The sequence below is a fragment of the Nanorana parkeri genome, unplaced genomic scaffold, assembly GCF_000935625.1.
Source record: "Nanorana parkeri isolate BGI_ZX_2015 unplaced genomic scaffold, ASM93562v1 scaffold1338, whole genome shotgun sequence".
In the NCBI taxonomy this organism is placed as follows: domain Eukaryota; kingdom Metazoa; phylum Chordata; class Amphibia; order Anura; family Dicroglossidae; genus Nanorana; species Nanorana parkeri.
In genome coordinates, this window is record NW_017307606.1 from 150,989 (window position 1) to 168,807 (window position 17,819).

Here is a 17,819-nt window from a genome sequence, read left to right on the forward strand (position 1 = left end):
CCACTGACTTGCTTTCAGAAGGTGGGCCCTCGATTGTCAGCGGGCCAGCGACGGGTAGGGGAGATCGCGCCGAGGAGAGCAGCGGCGTGCGCGGCTTCAGCGTGCGGTGGGCGTGGCTTACGCGGCCTGTGCAGTGGGCACGGCGGCCGCAGCGTGTGACGTGTGGCTCAGGCCGCACGTGGAGCCCCGAACAGGCAAATCAATCGATAGCCGACGAATCGACGATCGAAAAGGGCTAATTGACTAAATCGATTAACTGTTGCAGCTCTAAAGCAAGTGTTTGTGCCCACAATTTAATAGAATTAGGTACTGCGGGATCTTTTAACAGGTTGTTTAGCATTTTGATGCTACTTTTTAATTAAAATGATTGCTTGTGCATAACAGTATTTTATTATTGTCCTCTCCAGTCACAAGTGCAAAAACAAACAACAAAGTTGTAATCGGTCTCTAGATCTGTGTACAAATATAGTTTCAAAATGTCTATTGAGTGAAAGCCGGTTCTCTCAAGATTTCCTTCTAAACTTTACAGATGAAATTCCACTATCTGAGGCTTTTAGTCTTATCCCTCTTTCTCTTCAGAATGTCAAAATGTCCTAGCTAGGTAGGTCTGAATGAAGAGAAAGAATGCTAACCTCCAATAATGCAATGGTGGCTTTCATTCCTCAGATATTTTGTTTCTCACTATCAACATACTGTGGTTTGGGGGAATGTAAATACAATGCATACCTGTATGTGATGGTCTGGCTCTGGGTTTGAAAAGTCTTAACTCGATTTCAAGCAAAGTAGGGAATATTGTTGATTTGATTTTAATGTTGATTGATTGTTGATAATAATATTGGCAAACACAAAATTCTTCTGTGAACCTTCTTTGAGGTGTGGAAGAGCATGCTTTTGTTAGGTGTTGTTCAGATAGCTTGGCGTATAAGAGCAGCAAGTGCCCTGTGTTTTTTAAATCCTATTTCACCCCCTTTGAGAAATCTTCCTTTCGGAAGCCAGGTACCCAGATACCTGCACAAATGCATACAGCCTTTTTAATCTTACAGGTATGAATTTCCAAACATTGCTGAAAATTACTTTTGTGTAGCTGTTTTAAGTGTGTTAGCATTATGGTGCTAAGGTCTCTTTTTAAAGACTATTGGCTTCTTCACACTGTTTTAGCAGGCAGGCTAGTTCTGGCAGCTCTGGCAAAATGTGTTGAATCGCACTGCTGCAGCTGCCACTGTTTACAATTTTTTTTTCCTTTATCAGTAGCGTGCAATGTGCACAAGTCTTTCAGATCCCCCCACAGCAGCACAGCCCTTTGCACTGTACATGTCTGCATTTCTCTGCAGCACACCACCCATCACACCAACATTGTTGTGTGAACAGGGCACATAGAACACAATTGTGCTCTATGTACCCCAACAATGACTTGCGTTTTTCTTGTGCAGAATAGGGCAGGTCACCGCCCTAACTCCATTTTTCAGCTTATAGGTAGAATGAGCAAGATTAGAACTCCTGTCAGGTTGTATCTGTTTGAGAATTAGATTTTTCCACATGTTTAAAGTGTAAGCCAGTATTTCTATTTTTTTTTCTTAAAATGTTTTGGTTTTTTTAACTGTTATCCAGGCCTCCAATTTTCTGCACCCCAGTTACTATGCTTTTGTGCATAGTTGTCGCTTAGCCTTGTTTCCATGTCGGAGGTATGGCTTTTTGGCTGCAAGGCTGCAGAAAAATGGCAGCAGGTGCTCTGGACTGAGGAGTCAAAATTTTTAATATTTGGCTGTAGCAAAAGGCAGTTTGTTCACCAAAGGGCTAGAGAACGGTACAGTAGTGAGTATCTGCAGCGACAGTGAAGCATGGTGGAGGTTCTTTGCAAGTCTGGGGCTGCATTTCTGCCAATGGGGTTGGTCAGGATCAATACTGTGAAATACGAGCAGATACTTATCCATCATGCCATACCATCAGGGAGGCGTGTGATTGGCCCCACTTTTTTTTCTGCAGCAGGACAACGACCCCAAATATTGAGCCAATGTCATTAAGAACTATCTTCAGGGTAAAGAAGAACATGGAGTCCTGGAAGTGATGGTTTGGCCCTCACAGAGTCCTGATCTCAACATCAAGTCTGTCTGGGATTACATGAAGAGACAGAAGGATTTGAGGCATCTTACATCCACAGAAGATCTGAAGTTAGTTCTCCAAGATGTTTGGAACCTACCTGCCGAGTTCCTTCAAAAACTGTGTGCAAGTGTACCTAGAAGAATTGATGCTGTTTTGAAGGCAAAGGGTGGTCCTACCCAGTGGCGTAACAACCGGGGGTGCAGCAGGGGCGCGGGCACAATTAATTGATGAAAATAAACTATTAATACTTTTATTTCTTGGGTTACAGCATTTTTTCACACTTGCCTAAACTACTTTTGCACAGTACTGTAAATACATACTCCTCCTGAGGCAATTGGGGTAGGAAGAGATAAAGCACGCACTGTTTATATCACAATCTATGGACAATTGTGAAGTTTTTGAGTTTCACTCTCACCTTCCCACTGGCAGTACAGATATCCTGTATTTATTAAGGGGTTACCTAATTCCATTTGTATAAAAAGAGACAAGGTATATCACCACAAACAAATAAGCGTGGAGTACACACAAATCTAAAAACAAGCTAAAGGTATTTGACAGATAAAGTAGACGTTTAGTTAGAAACTGCCTGTCATAAGAGCTCTAATTATGTTTGGTTTGTTTACATTTTCCACACAACAGACACAGTCAAGATCAGCATAGGAAGAGCAAGTAGAGGCAACACAGGGTGGAGTTAAGTATGGTGGTGTGTTTTCCAGATAATGTGGATGTCCTTGGCGCAGAGCCACAAATATGAAATGAACCAGAGCAGGAGAATTAGAGCAATAACACTTTGCCCAGGGTCACATAAATAAAACAATGTGATTATTCAGGATGAGGACCAGCTTGATCTGTATGATTTAGGTGGTTCATATATCTCAGTGTATACACTTTAAGTGTTGCTTCATAGAGAGCATGACAACCATGGGCAAAATTAGTTATGCCTTGTGAGTAGGCAGGACCTCTTGGTGCAAACATATGAACTGTTAGAGAAGGTATAATAGACTGTTGTAGCACTAGCTTGTAAAAACTATTTTAGACGCTAACCCCATCTTTTCTTCAGGCATGACAACCCATAATAAGCCATTGCAACCAGTTTTCAGCAAATAATAGTGTACAGACTAGTGAAAGCTGATGTCTGAATATTTTGGGTTACTGAATGTTACATTGTTTAGTAATATATAACAAGCTTATAACTTAATATCCCAACTCCATCCCATCTCCCCACCATAGAATGGGGAAGAGTTACAGTTTCTGTCTGTAAAAGCATTGGGGAGATTTTCCTTTTATTTCCTGTCCCTTGTCTGCATCGGTGTAGGTGATGTTTCCTGTTGCTTTCTGTCCTGAGAGGAAGTGAGTGGAAATCTCCCCAATAGGAAAACGGCTGCAACAACACCCTGGCAGAGAATCTAACTTGTCCCCATTTTATACAAATATACAGTAGATTTTGCTGGAGCTGGGCTCTAAATAAAGCTTAAAGTAAAACAAAGCCAGCATTGTTTTGGTTTTATTTTTGGATAGAGCAAGGGAGGGTTATATTCCTTTTCAGCTTTCTTTACCATCTGTGTCCCATTGGGGAAATTTCCCTGCACTTTGTCTAATAGCCATAACAGGAAGGAGAGGAAATTCCTCCAAAGTGAGGGAAATCCTTGGTGGCCAGCAGGGTCACCAGAAGTATTGTCCCCACTGAGAGATTTCCCATCTATTTCTGTTCTGATGACAGTCCAATATTTGGGATTTCTCTTTCCTTTCCCCTTCAGTGATAACAGTCACCAGAACAAAGAGGGGTGATCACTCTAACAGGGACACAAACGGCAATAAAAAAACTGACTGGGCTTCTAATCCCTCCCAATGCCATCCAAAACTAAAAAATGTTTTGGCTTCAGTTGCACTTTAAGCAAAATTAAAAGGAAATATCCTTCAACATTGGGTGGCAGATAGACAAGTAACAACCACAGCTGCTCTAGGTGATGGTCATTATATTAATCTGTCATAGGGAGGTTTGCAGGTTTACATAATTTTCCTAAACAAAAGAATGCTTGTCTCCATAAAATGTAAAAGACCTGTCATGTATGTACTTCTGTGAGATCATACTATGATGTTAGCAGAATTATCTCCTTTATCTGCTCCTATAATTGCAAATGATGATGAATTACATGCCAGTAATCCATGTATATTATCTGCAGCCTTGGAGCAATCTATGGCATCTGTAAATATCTGCCCCACATCACCTCTCCATTTATTAGTACTAGAGGTGCACCGGAATGGACATTTTAAAACCGAAACAAAACCGAAATAAAAAAAATGTCCGGCCGAAACCGATACAGAAAATGTTTTTTATTTTTATTTTTTCAGTTTTTTAAAATATAATTCATTGATAACATGAGTACATTGTTTGTTTATATAGGTTGTGGAACGAGCACGCCACTAATCGCTGACAATCGTACGATTCTCGGCGGGGTTTTCGAGCATGCTCCTTCGACAAAAGACGTGCGACCGTACAGTAGAAACGGTCGCATGCCTCCCATACACCTTGAGATTATCGTACGATTGCCGGATTTCCCGCCATTATCGTACAATAATCGCAAGGTGTATGGTCACCTTTAGACGGTTTGGGTGATTGTAATGAATCCTGAAGAAATTGGCACCAAACTACCAAAAAGTAATACCCAGTTACTGTGTTTAACATCACTTTAGTGCTCTTTGGACTGTTATTGAATAGGATTCTTCATGTTTCAGTTAAATATTTGGGGCATCTGTTTTAAATGTGGCTTTTCTTTTTTTTTTAAGTCAGACTTTTTTTTTTTCTTTTTAGTGCTTATTTCCTATAATTTGAGTTGTGTAAATTACAGCTAAACAACAATATTATAATGCTTATACACAGAACATAAGGCCATTACCATGACATGCTGCTCCAGCTCTCTTCCATTTACTCAACATATCCTTGTAAGCATCTCGCTTCTGTTAATTTAGGGCTTTGCTGACGAGATTTAAAAATATAGGAGTAAGGATTGGACCACCCTCACACAGCTAATTACTCACAAGCTTATCTCCCTGGCTTATCATCATGAAGTCAACTCCAACTCTTTATTCCCATGTTTCCTTAGCCCGTTCTATTTTAACCCTGGTATATCCATATGACACATCTAAAAATAAACTTTTTTTTTCAATGTAGCCTAATTGCTAACTCTCCTTTGAAAAGGGTACACTTCGCATGAAGTATGTCAATTTAGTTTTTTTTAAGTTGTCTTTAAAAAATGAATTCTTTATCCATATTTATAGATGTATCTTTTTTGCCTCAACCTCCATAAGGAGTTCAAATGACTTGTACCTCTCCTACATTGATTTTTACATATCTTTATAATACAAACATAGTTAGAAGGGTTGAAAAAAAATCGTAACATTTTATAAATAAGAATTATATCGTTTCTCTGCACACTAAAAATAAAATAATAAAAAAGCAATGGGAAAATGCTTGCATCTTAAGGGATATATAAAAAAAAATTGAGTTCAACCCATGATGCTTTGTCATGTTTACACACTTTATCAGGCCAATTAATTGTGAATTTCACATGGCATGTAGAAACGTAATTGTCGCATTCCTTCTTGATATTGTTGCTTCATCCTAGTGTTGTTTGAACAGGTATGTATCAGACATTCAGTCTCCCTCCTGTATAAGAGGCTCAAGACATAATGTTTCAATTTGAACACATTTATTTTGTAATCATTTGTTCAAAAATGTTCAAGTTGCTGACTTGAGATTTTAGTCAAAAGACATTAGTGTTTATTGGTAAAACATACAAATATATAAACAATAACTTAAGTTGTTGCATTTTTGTGTTCTCCTGCTTGTTAACCACCTCCTGGCTGGCCGGGAGCCCTCTAGATCTGAGCAGGCATCTTTAGACGTCCGCTCAGCCACGCTCACTTGCGCACACCTGCAGGAAAGTCCCAAAAGTTAAAAACGGGCAGCGATGCCTGTTAACATACAAGCGATCCGCCGGCTATAGAGCTGGGGGATCGCTTGTATCGGGTGCCGATCCATGTCATATGTTACATATCGCCACGAACATCGCAGTGAGAGCATTAATCACTGATAACACTAAACTGATGAGCAGTAACAGCTTTTAAAGTGTCGCCTATGGCCAATTTTGGGTATGGTAGTTTTTTCGCATGCTATTTTTTTTTTTTTTGGTGCACCGGTCCTGGAGATACTGCAATACCAGGTCGATGCGTGGAGTGGACAGAGCAAGCTCTTCTTCCATCTCCCTGTTCTAAAAATCCATTTAATATATGGTCCCCAGATAGGGGATAGGGGACGTATCCGATATTAAACTGATAAGAACAGATACTACACTTGATCTTAGCCAAAAGGCCGAGAAGCGATGGGTGCATGCTATTTTAAAGCTTGACATGTTTAGTGTCTATTTACCCAACGTGACCCCGTCTTTTATAAAAAAAATTGGGTAACAATAATCGTTTCGTAACATAATAAAGAAAAAAAACTTTTTTTTCAAAATGTTCTGTAATTTTTCCTTTTAATATAGTAAACAAATAAAAACCTCAGTGGTGATTAAATACCACCAAAAGAAAGCTCAATCTGTCCTCAAAAATGGTATAAAATTAATTTCAGTACAGCGTTGTATGACTGAATAAATGTCAGTCAAAGTACCGCAGCGCTGAATACTGAAAAATGGCCTGGACAGAAAGGGGGTTAAACACCTGGTCAGCAAGTGGTTCAGGTATCTATACATGAGGATCATCCACTATTTGCAACTAACTTGTATTTCTTTTTGAATGTTGGATGATCCGCCATTTAAACAGAGTGGCTTAATTAGAAACAGGATTCAAACAAGTTTTATAGCCCTTGTAAACATCTGGCTTTGCACCATCTTTTTGGATCTATACTCATTCAGTTTGTCATATGTACTCTTTGAGTCATTTTGACTACAGTTTATGATCCTCTTTTTGGAGTTCATTCAAAATAAAATCAGCGTTCTAGAGCTAATTTTGCTCTACAGTTTTAATCACATCTATAAAGGATATCTCTTCCTAAAACTGCTTAGTTTAGGTGGGTGTGGTGTAAAGTTTTTATGTTTGCCGTTTTTCTGTATATAATCTCTTTTTTTTACAGCTTTTACCCTTTTGCTTGTAAGAATTGATTGTCATCTCAGTCCTTGTAACTTTAAAAAGGCAAGGGGGACTGCTAGAATATGCATAATTGCAGAAGACATTCATGACAGTAAACAGACTGGCATAGGAAACCATGCATGTATACATATATTAGACTTATTGCTTCTGTTTAAAACAAAAAGGTTCCCGACTAGGCATCCTTTGATCAGAAAATCAAAGGAGCTATTGGAACGCTGCCGACACGGCCACCCACTGAATGCATTTCGACCAGTTTATCAAGAACCAGCTGAAATCCACAGTCAATCAGTGTCCTGATCGGGGAGATTTACCTGCACTTCCTTTTCGTGAATCACACCAGATAATAGGTGAAAATCTTCCCAAAATGAAGGGAAATCCTTCCTCTGGCAGCTATTACTGGAGCAAGTGTTACCGGTAAAAGATAACCTTTCTACTCCAGTTTCAGTGACTGTGGCAAAGTATTGAATTCCCTCTCACTTTTCTTTCCTGGTGATAATAGCCCCTGGATAAATAGCAAGGCTAGATCCTCTCCAACAGGGATATAGACAGCAATAGGTACCTGAAAGAGAGTCTAACTCTGTCCACATATAAAGCATAAGAAAAAAAAATGGGCTGGAGTTGCATTGTAATGGCAGGGTGCAGTCAGGATAAGGGTCATGATTTAGTGAGTTATGTTCAAGGGGAAGATTAAAGTGACTGTTGCTAAACTGAAATATTGAATAAAAGCTGTACTTGCAAATAAGCAAGTACCGGTACTTACCTATTCTGACTCCGATCGTTGTGATAGCGAAATATATCCCTTGCTGAGACCTCTATGCCTGGCCTGTATAAGCAGATATACTCACTGCGGACAATCCTCGTCAGATAGCTGAACTCGTCAATACCGATTCACTCAAAAAAGGTGTTTATTCTTCTACATCAGGTTACAGCAGATGATAGGAACAGCAGTTGAACGGTTATAGTATTGTGCGGTCAGAAAATGATGCCTTTCCTACGTACTGTGCAGATTACATGTGTGTCCTGTTACATGTGGCTTGCTAGCTTTGCCATGACACAGGAAGTACTGCACACAGGAAGAAGGAAGGGGCGTACACTAGGGGGAAATACATCGTCACATGAGGAATAATTACAGAAAGCATGTTTGTTACAACAAAAGGCCACTAGATGGCAGCATAGGATAACACATTAATTTAGCTATGAGAAAATAGTTAGGCAAATCACACTATATAAATTCTAACCTATATAACAATGCTAATCTTAACTGAGGCTATGCATCTCATATTCTATGTCCCTATTGGGGCGGCACATTACCTCTCCCACTGGCTGCACCACTGAATGCTACTCAATTGAAGATATATTATGTGACTGCAAAGGGCCCCAATCAACAACCATCAATACCTAAATAAACTAATCAACAAAACACAACAGATGTGTATAATAATTGCCGAGGCACTTTATTTGCTAACCTTTAAGTAAAAAACATTAATAACCAACCAAAATCATAAACCGTAAGATATAATGCTCGGCTGTGCAACTTAAGCAATCACCAATTGAAACAAAGATAAATTGAATGTCCCCCCCACTATAATGGGTGGTAAAACCACACAAATTGCTGTTATAGAAATTTAAAGGGCAGAAGAGTGGGAAGCTCGCAGACTGCAGTCAGACTATAAGGGTAAACTGTTGTGCAAATCATTCCTTCATATACCCTCCAGACAGCCATGATACGATACCGTTGCAGACCCAAGCATTATGGCGGTTGTGACACCTTGCTCCAGGTAAGATGCCTATGCAAAATTGAATGGTAGATAAAAGGGGGAGGGGAAAAGAAGCAAAGCACAACCAGCACATCTAATAACTATAAACAATTAGCTGCAAACCTATGAAAGGATGCAACATAATAATACTGCTCTCCTTTTAGCCATTCTCTGAAGCCTTTTGAGAAACTGACACTTCTAGGCGTGTCCAATCCCGTTTCCCTGCTGCACTCAGTGGTTCCACCTGCCGACCTCCACATCAAGTTCTAAGGATTCCTTTTCAGAAGAGGGTCCTAGCAGGTTAATGTTAAGGCTTAGGTGAGGGGTTTAATGTCAAGATGGATTAAAGAGGAGCTTCTGCAGAAACTTTTTTTTGGTCTTTAGGATTGGCGGGTGGAAATTTAAAAAGTTTTGCTGAATTGTCTCTCTCTCTAGACAACTCTTGACTCTGGCTGAGCCTGGTTACTAGGAGTATTGGTTTATTCGTATTGGATTTTTATGTTTTGTCCTACATAGCATTGTTGGTATCTGTTTGACTGGTAGCACTGCTCTGTTGGAGATTGTACGCTTTTTACCACTTGTATTTGTGCTGCTCTATGGAAAAGTATGGGACATGCTGTCTATATGCTTTGACTATATTTTATTTTTAGATGTGTGTGACTAACTAATGATTTACACTAAAAACAAACACACACAAAAAAGTCAATTTTGTATTGCTGCCTGTCTGTCTTGGGGGAGATTCAGCCTCACTTTATGTCCTGCTGCAGGTGCAATCAGGAAATCCAAAACATTTTACCAAACAAAAGAAAAGTGAAACTCATCCCCATTGAAAAGTATGTTCCAGTGACAACTGTGGAAGGTGGGATTTTCCCCCACCTTAAGGATATTTATATTTGCTTTCTGTTGTGTCGCTGGGACAAGTAGTGAGGAGGACAAAATCTCTGCAATACCTATAAATGGCATGTGGAGGTTGAAACCTTGCCTGGCAAAAAAAAAAAAAGCAGTGGTTCCATCGCTTCTAACACAAAATGAGGTAGTTTTTTTTAGTAAAAGAGTTGCCCTTTTGTTTTAATTCACAAGAAATGCAACTAAACCAGTCTATGCATTTGTGGAACTAAATACGCCCTATCATGTAAGTAAGCTGAATATAACTCAAACCTGGATGAGCCTCATTGTGTAAATATATATTTGCAGCGTGCTTATTGACCCTGTAGGGTCCTCCCGAAAATGTAATTATTATTTTAAGTAGCTAGTAATGTTTACATAATGCATCAAGTAGGCAGGGAAGTCACAGTTAAAGCAGTGCTCGAGTTGGTAACATTAAAGAAAATTTATGAGAGTTCAGGCGTGATCTGCACATTGATACAGGTCACAGCAAGTCTGTACCCCAGCCAAGTCTTCTCACTGTGTGCAGTGTTAGCTGGATTCAGGAATCTTCACTCAAGTGATGACTGCTGTTGTGACTTTATGGGCAACATGATCCTGTCATCTGAAGTATGGATATCGTAAAAAAGATTTCCACATTCACTTAGGAAACTACAGAGTTCTGCTAAGCTCGGCCTTCAGTCTGTTATTTGTCACGCCTGCGTGATTTACTAAAGCTGTACTCTTTTGTACATCATCCCAGTCTCAGATCCTATAGGTATGTGAGTATTTTATTTTGAATGTTTCAGCTCATGTATTTACCTTTTTAGGTAGTCAGGTGTGCATGCAAAATATCGTTATGGGCTAAGTGAAATAATTTTGTTTTCAACATCTGGGCTTGTAATTGCTTATGTACAGTTACAATAGAAATATATGAGCTCCATTATTGAGCTCTGAGAATGTCTTCCTTGCATCATTGTTTCTGATGAGAGTTTTGTCGATTTTTGTATCCTATCTATCTGATGATTTTTGTCAGCATTTAGGAGAACACGAATAACTGGTACACGGGGGTTTTGATTGTGAATATTGTGCTGCAGGCAAGTTCTGTTAAATGGTACAAAGCTGGTTCTGTTAGCAGTATTTACTGAACCTTAAACATATGGTAGGATTTACTGAACCTTAAACGTACAGAAAGTACTAGTCCTATATAACCATGCAAAGTGAAAGCTAAATCGGTGCCAACAAAACATGGCAATTTACTTGCATCAACTACTGCACTTCTGAGATCTCCGGTAGCTATATTCAGCCTGTATCATGCGATGGAATAGTTTCAAGCTGTGTTGGAATTAATGTAAGATTAGGAAAATCACTGAGCTACTGGGCACTGATTTGTTAACTTTAAAATATGTTAAAGTGAAACCTTTCACAATGTGTGGACAGCAATGGATCTGTTTCTGAGTCAGAGACAACCAGCAGAGTGGCAATGCAAATAGTGGTGGGCATCATTTTTGGCGAGAGCTCTGCTCATAAGTATAAGCAACAGTTTTACAGAAACACAAATGGAACATGAATACTGCCTGAGCTCCTATCTATATGAACCTCTAAGTTCAACAAGGAGGGTTGGAGCTATTTACACCCGTTTTCTAAATGGCATAGTTACAAGATTGCCTACAAAACCTAAATCTTCTGCCCTTTCAAAATTACCTGTATTTCCTCCTAACTTCCCTTTCTTTGTAATTATTTGTCTGTAATTACAGGATGAAGCACTTGTGTGAGATTGCATCACTGGCATGCAGCAGCTATTTTATTTTCCTTTTTTTTGTGAATGCAGGAGTAATGTATACAAGATATTCTGATGTCTAAATATAACTTCTGTTGTAAAAAGAGAGTTGAAAATGGTATACGCTACATAAAAGAGATATCTATCTATCTATCTATCTATCTATCTATCTATCTATCTATCTATCTATCTATCTATCTATCTATCTTACTGTCTGGCACAATGTCAAGGGTATATAGAGGACTTTTTATAGTAATGATCGTAGTGAGCTTTTTATGACTTGTAGAGGATAGAAACTGTACTGGTATGTTATCTAGAACTGCAGGCAGTGTCTGCAGATTATTTAGTGTGACACACTGGGGACCAAGCATATCAGACGTACAGACCTTTTAAATTATCAGTATGCTGACAATGTAATTATGAGGTTTGGCAATTCACACTGAACCAAGACAACAATGTGTGAAACAGGACAGCAACCAAAATATTTGAGACTTGCCTCACAACTATGCCTAACCAACATGCATCTAGCCTAGGAAATAAGTTCATTACTTTTATAAATTATGTTTATCTAGACTATACACTAAACAGAAAGCACACAACCTGCTCCTGTTTTTATTTGTCTTGTTTTTTCAATTTTTTAGTCTCTAAGCTGAGCGCGCCAAAACTCTCAACACAAGAAATCCCATTCATTTCAGTGGCCCCTGTTCACACCTGAGAGTTTTGTCTCAAGCTGTAAAACGCCAAACGCTGGACAAAGTATGTGAGGTTTCTTTAGTGGCAGACTATAGTGCCTTTGGCCCCATAGACTTCAATGAAAACGCGCATCACAAGCGTTTGGCACATTTCGGTGCATTTTTTTTGCGCGAGTCTGTCCATAAACCATGCGTCTTCATTTGTGCGCAAGTCTAACGCACAACAATGTGCAAAGCGTATTAGGAAGGAGGAGAGTATTGTATGCTGTGCATATTCTGTAAAGGAGAAGTAAACTATACATCCGAGGTCCTTGGGTAACTCACAGTATTTTTTTTATTTAGTATCTGCAAGCACTTGGTGAACTGTACTGTGGGAATACACTCCACACTGAGCATATGGCAAGCTGCCTCTAATAGCATATTTTGATATTAATTTTCACTGTAATAGTCTTGCTACACCCCTGGGTTTAGTGCTGCGTATACCAAGTAGATTTTTTTTCACACTAAGGAGGTGCAAGACAAAACAAATAAAATTAACCTTTCCCACTAGTGAATCTTACGGACAGATATTATATGCTGCTATTGATTGCATTATGTGACAAGACAACATCTCCCACGCACATCTTGTAAAAAGGCAAAAAAATAACTACAATTACCCATTTTTATTTGGATCAAACAGTTCTGTCTGAATTTGACAACATGCATGACTAACTTTAAATCTGTTTTATATTGCCATTCATTAAACAATGTAAGCTGCTTGTATAGAAAATTGCTGTATTTTCAAGATGTGTGGGATAATTGTAAGAAGGGTGTTCTCTGTCATATGCTTTATAAATGACGAGCTCTTCCACTTTTTTCTATCTGTTGAAAAAGCCTTGTTTTTACCTCTTAGAGTTCAAAAACAACACCTACATATTCCCTGGTGATCCTGCACCTGCTGCTTTAACAGCTCTGAATGAGTCCAATCCCTTCTGTGCCAATTATGGCAATTTTTGTCTGGTGTAGACTGTTCCATTAGTTGCCTAAAATGCTTGAATCTTAAATTTGTAACTGCATTGTGTTGTAAAGGATTTTCTGTTTGAAAGTAGCGCTTCCAAGCTCCAATACCCAAACCACACAGAAATATGGTTAAAAGTGCCTAAGGTAGCAACTTTTCTAAACTTGAGGCAATTCACATAGCACGGGGCTATATTTAGGTTATGCTCCTTCCCTGCCATTCATCTGTCAAATGCTATTGCCTCCTGATTAGAAGAAGTTGCATTTGACTGTTAAATGCCATGGGCTGGGCTTAACATCAAGGGAAAAAGGCTAGGTGCTCCCGGACCTGGGATCCACAGACCACCAAGGATGCACATACAGTATATTAATTTGAAGAAAGGTACTTCACTTTAGCACTGTTACCAAAGTCACATTTAAAACAGACCTTGCACCTACATTGCAAGGTCTGTTTTTAAAATGCCCCCTTTCCTCCTTGCAGAAACACTCAAAAACCTAGACCTCTTTAGGGAAAAAAAAAGTTTGCTAATATACTAACCTTTTCCCACACTTACACTTGCGGCACAGAGGCCAGGACGTTGACACCCTCCTGTGAGAGCCTGGGGAATGTTGAGTAGACAAAATCTCAATGTCGTCTTGTAAGTTTTGGAGTACATTGAATTATCCAGGATCTCTGTGGCATGATAATGGTGTCATCCTCCTGTACTATGGAATCCATTTTGTTTAAATATTGTACATTGTTTCAGGGGAGGAGGTAGCAAATTGAACCTGGCATAAGGCAAGATCAGGTTCACTTCTTCATGTTTTCGGATCTGTATAAAAAAACAAACACTTTATAATACAGTATGATCCACAGTGCAGTGCTGCCTGTGTTTCCATTGTCCTGCGCAAGTACTTTCTCCTGGAGCATTGTAGGTGCGCCAAGCAGAGTGCAAGGGTCTTTGCAGGAAAAGTTGGTTTAAGGTTTATTTTAAGTTCAGGTTTATTTTTAGCATACTGTGTAAACTTTTTTGCTTTGGAGCCATAAATTGCTGTTTTAAAACAAACAAAAAAAAAATATTATGAAATTTGGTGAAGTTAGCACAATGGTGAGTGCTCAGTCACACAGCCGTTTACCATAAAAAGGACAATCTTTTATTCTGTAACAGAAAATATCTTTCCTCAGCAGCATAACATAAAGTCCACTTGTCTTTCAGCAAACAGACTGTATTATCTCACCATTCTCGGGTTGTCCCATACACTCAGTGTCCAAGTCCCAGGACTTCTGACTCTCTCAGCCTCTCCTAATCTTCCAGCCTTCCTGGTTGTTCCTCATGTGGCTCCACCACACCACTCAGTTTGGCTCTTGTGTGCCTCCAGCACACACCGCACCTGGCTTGGCCCTCGTGTGCCTCCAGCACACACCACACCAACTCCTCCCCTTGAGCTCTGGTCTGGACTCTTAATAAGGCTGCTCTCAGCCACCTGATCACCGTAACACCTGACCCCGGAACTGGAGATTTCATCCCACCTAGAACTCAATCTACTAGTATGGAATTTTTCGCTGTAGATAATAAATACAGTTAAACATTTTTTTGTATATGCTTGTCCATAACTTAATTTGCATAAAACAAATACAAATTCTGTTGATAATACCATCAGCTTTGGTCTGCTTTGTAAGTGATCCTAAAGCTGACCAAAGGCGGCAGGAGGTGATGAATACACTCTCAAGATCTGGCACACACAGACCTATACAAGTGTTTTCATGTTCAGTGGATACGTTCTTGACTCCTGTTATCTTATAGGAACAGTGTTTATCTGCTTGGAAAGTCTGACCAACACAATAAACTCCTTACCCCAAGTTCTCCAGCAGAGACATCGGCTTTATTCTAAGGTCATTTATAGACCTGTTTATCCCACTCAGGCTAAAATAATGAGAATGAAATGAGGATCATTTAACCTGGTACGTAAAAACATTTTGCAATAAGAAAAATTATTTGTAGTAAATTAGCCTTGCTGTATTTTTACAATTAATTTTTTCGGGCGTTGGTATAAGAGATTCATGATAGCCCTAGAGGTCTCTAAAAAAAACTTTGAATAAATAGAGAAATGTGTATACATTGCATAATCTGGGTCTCAATTATCAGAGTTGCAAAGATTTCCGGATTACCCAAACAAAATAACAGTTGGGTGTTTTAGGATTTAGCTTTGTTGACTGGCACCGAAAGGATTAAATCTTTCTCAGAAGACAAAAAAAAAAAATGAAAGCTGCATTTAATATGTCACAATGCCATAACTGGGTAAAGTGCATAACACACCTACATATACGTTATAATATTTTAACTATGTTCAAAGAAGATGCACTAGGTATAATATTTCTTTGTTTGTATCTGTGATTCCCAGTTGGAGTCCTATGGTAAGAGAGATCCAAGCACAAGCTGGAATTGCAGTTTCCAGATTTATGGAGGTTCAGTAGGTGGGATGTTTTCAGTTTTACTTTTCAGAATAACTCTTTGCCATATAAGTATTCTACAGAGTGCATGAGCAAAATAAAGCCCACAAACCACAGTCTAGTGAGATGATATTATTCAGTTACACGATAGAATTCTCAATTTCAAAACTTGTGTGCTGCCGTGCTGTTTTTTTTTTTTTTTCCTCATCGAAGAATTATCTTACATTTTATGTAAATGCAAGGACACTGGAACTGTATTGTCTACAGCAGAAAAACAAATCTGACATATCAAATTACAAATATGTCCAATTATCTGGTGAAAACCATGCCGTGTTCCTCAAGATGTTTATGAATGAATGGTGGTGTTTTCTTTGCAATGGACTTTACAGTGTCTATCATGACTTCATAAGATCCCAGATTGCTCTGGTGCTTATATGAGCTGGTACATGTTTAAAGGCAAACACACATATGCAGGTACACAACAAAGGGGTCTAAAGGTCCCCATTTCTTGCGTCCGTACTGGTGGAAGGCCAAAACTGGAGGTCATGGCTGGTACAAATTTCCACTTCATTGTCACTCCTCAATGCTCCCCAAAGAAACTCTGCCCTATCACCTCCTGCTGCTTAGCCGTGCTACTTGTTATCCTGCCTCTTTCTGTCACTTAGCAAAAACAGCGTGTCGATGATCAGCATTTGCTGCCTAAGTGTTTACAAACAAGTAGCAGACGCAGATTATTATGGGAGGGGTGTGATCTTTGCCAGTACTGTATAAGAGCATGATTGGGCAAAGCTAAGCTCCTTTACAAGTGGCCAGAGAACTGATCAGTCAATAGATGTCCAACCCATACTTGCCATACTTGTCATGCTTACAAACTACCTTTCTGGGATTGAACACATTTTCAGTGTTCACCATCTCTTGAGATGATCAAATCAAATCACTCATGTCTTTTGATTTGACTTAACCCTTTCGCTGCCAAGGACGTATGGCATACGGACCTACAAAAGTGCTTCCAGCTGGCCAGGTCAGTATGCCATACGGACCTGGCATTTACAAAGTGAACAGATCCCAATGGATTTACAAATGTGGGAGCAGATTTAAACTGTGCACTTATCTATGTATCTGTCCATAAAGCTAGCCTAACCTTTTCTGTGTAAATCAGTTTGTTCGATTAGTCAAGCATTTGACATGAAACACTACTTTATTATTGTGCATATATTCCTAACTCCTTTTTAAAATGTGCAGTGAAGCAGAGCCACTTTTTCAATAACACACTTTCCTGGCAGAATGAAATTGGCAATCTGTTGTCAGACACTTCCAGCAGTATTTAAATGAGCTGTCTGCTCTTCTATTGACAAATCTTTATTTTGTCTTTGCTGATTGCACAAAACTAAAGACAAGTGAAGGCAAAGAATAACCCAGACTGTGCTGCTCCTCAGTACCCTTGCACAGGCACGGTACTCTAGCACAACCATATAAAGCAATATAAATAGCCTTTTATGTCAGAGTTTTTCTCGTGAAATTGGGGAACTTTAATTGACTCCCAAAAAAGTAAACATTGCTGCATCTTCTACTCAGCAGGTCTGTCGCAGGCTGCAATATATAGTTGACAGGAATTCTAAGAACTGTGAGAAAATCCTGGAAATGTGTGATACTAAGAATTTAAGACCTAAATCTGTCTCTTTTTTTTCACAGCCGTAAGATCATTTGCTGAAAGTGTGTGTGTATGTATGTATGTATGTATGTATGTGTGTGTATATATGTATGTATGTATGTATGTGTATATATGTTTGTATGTATGTATGTATATATATATATATGTGTGTGTGCATCTATATATCTATCTATAGGGATCGGGAAATGTTGACCTTAGGGGTAAACTCAACAAACCATCCCTTTCATGGATGTAAGGACTGTTTCCTGTGGGAAGGAAAGAAAGTGTGGTTCACTTAAAATAGCAGATTAACCATGGGTGTGTGTGTGACCAAAAGGTGAGCATGGCCTTTAAAGGGCATTGTTTATTGCACACCTTTTGCATAGTTAGGGGGCTAAAA

At 39.2% G+C, this 17,819-nt stretch overlaps 1 protein-coding gene across 2 annotated transcripts in view; it reads left to right on the top strand.

Annotated features, from left to right (window-relative positions):
• PHYHIPL (phytanoyl-CoA 2-hydroxylase interacting protein like) overlaps positions 1-17,819 on the top strand; it is a 93,283-nt gene that overhangs the window by 43,325 nt on the left and 32,139 nt on the right. Inside the window, exon 1 of one of the 2 annotated variants that reach the window (XM_018569467.1) lies at positions 10,588-10,647. The exons of the other annotated variant lie outside the window; for it this stretch is intronic. The gene's annotated coding sequence lies outside the window, so the exon portion shown is untranslated. Of the gene's footprint in view, positions 1-10,587; positions 10,648-17,819 lie in introns of those variants that run through there. 2 annotated transcript variants of the gene reach the window in all.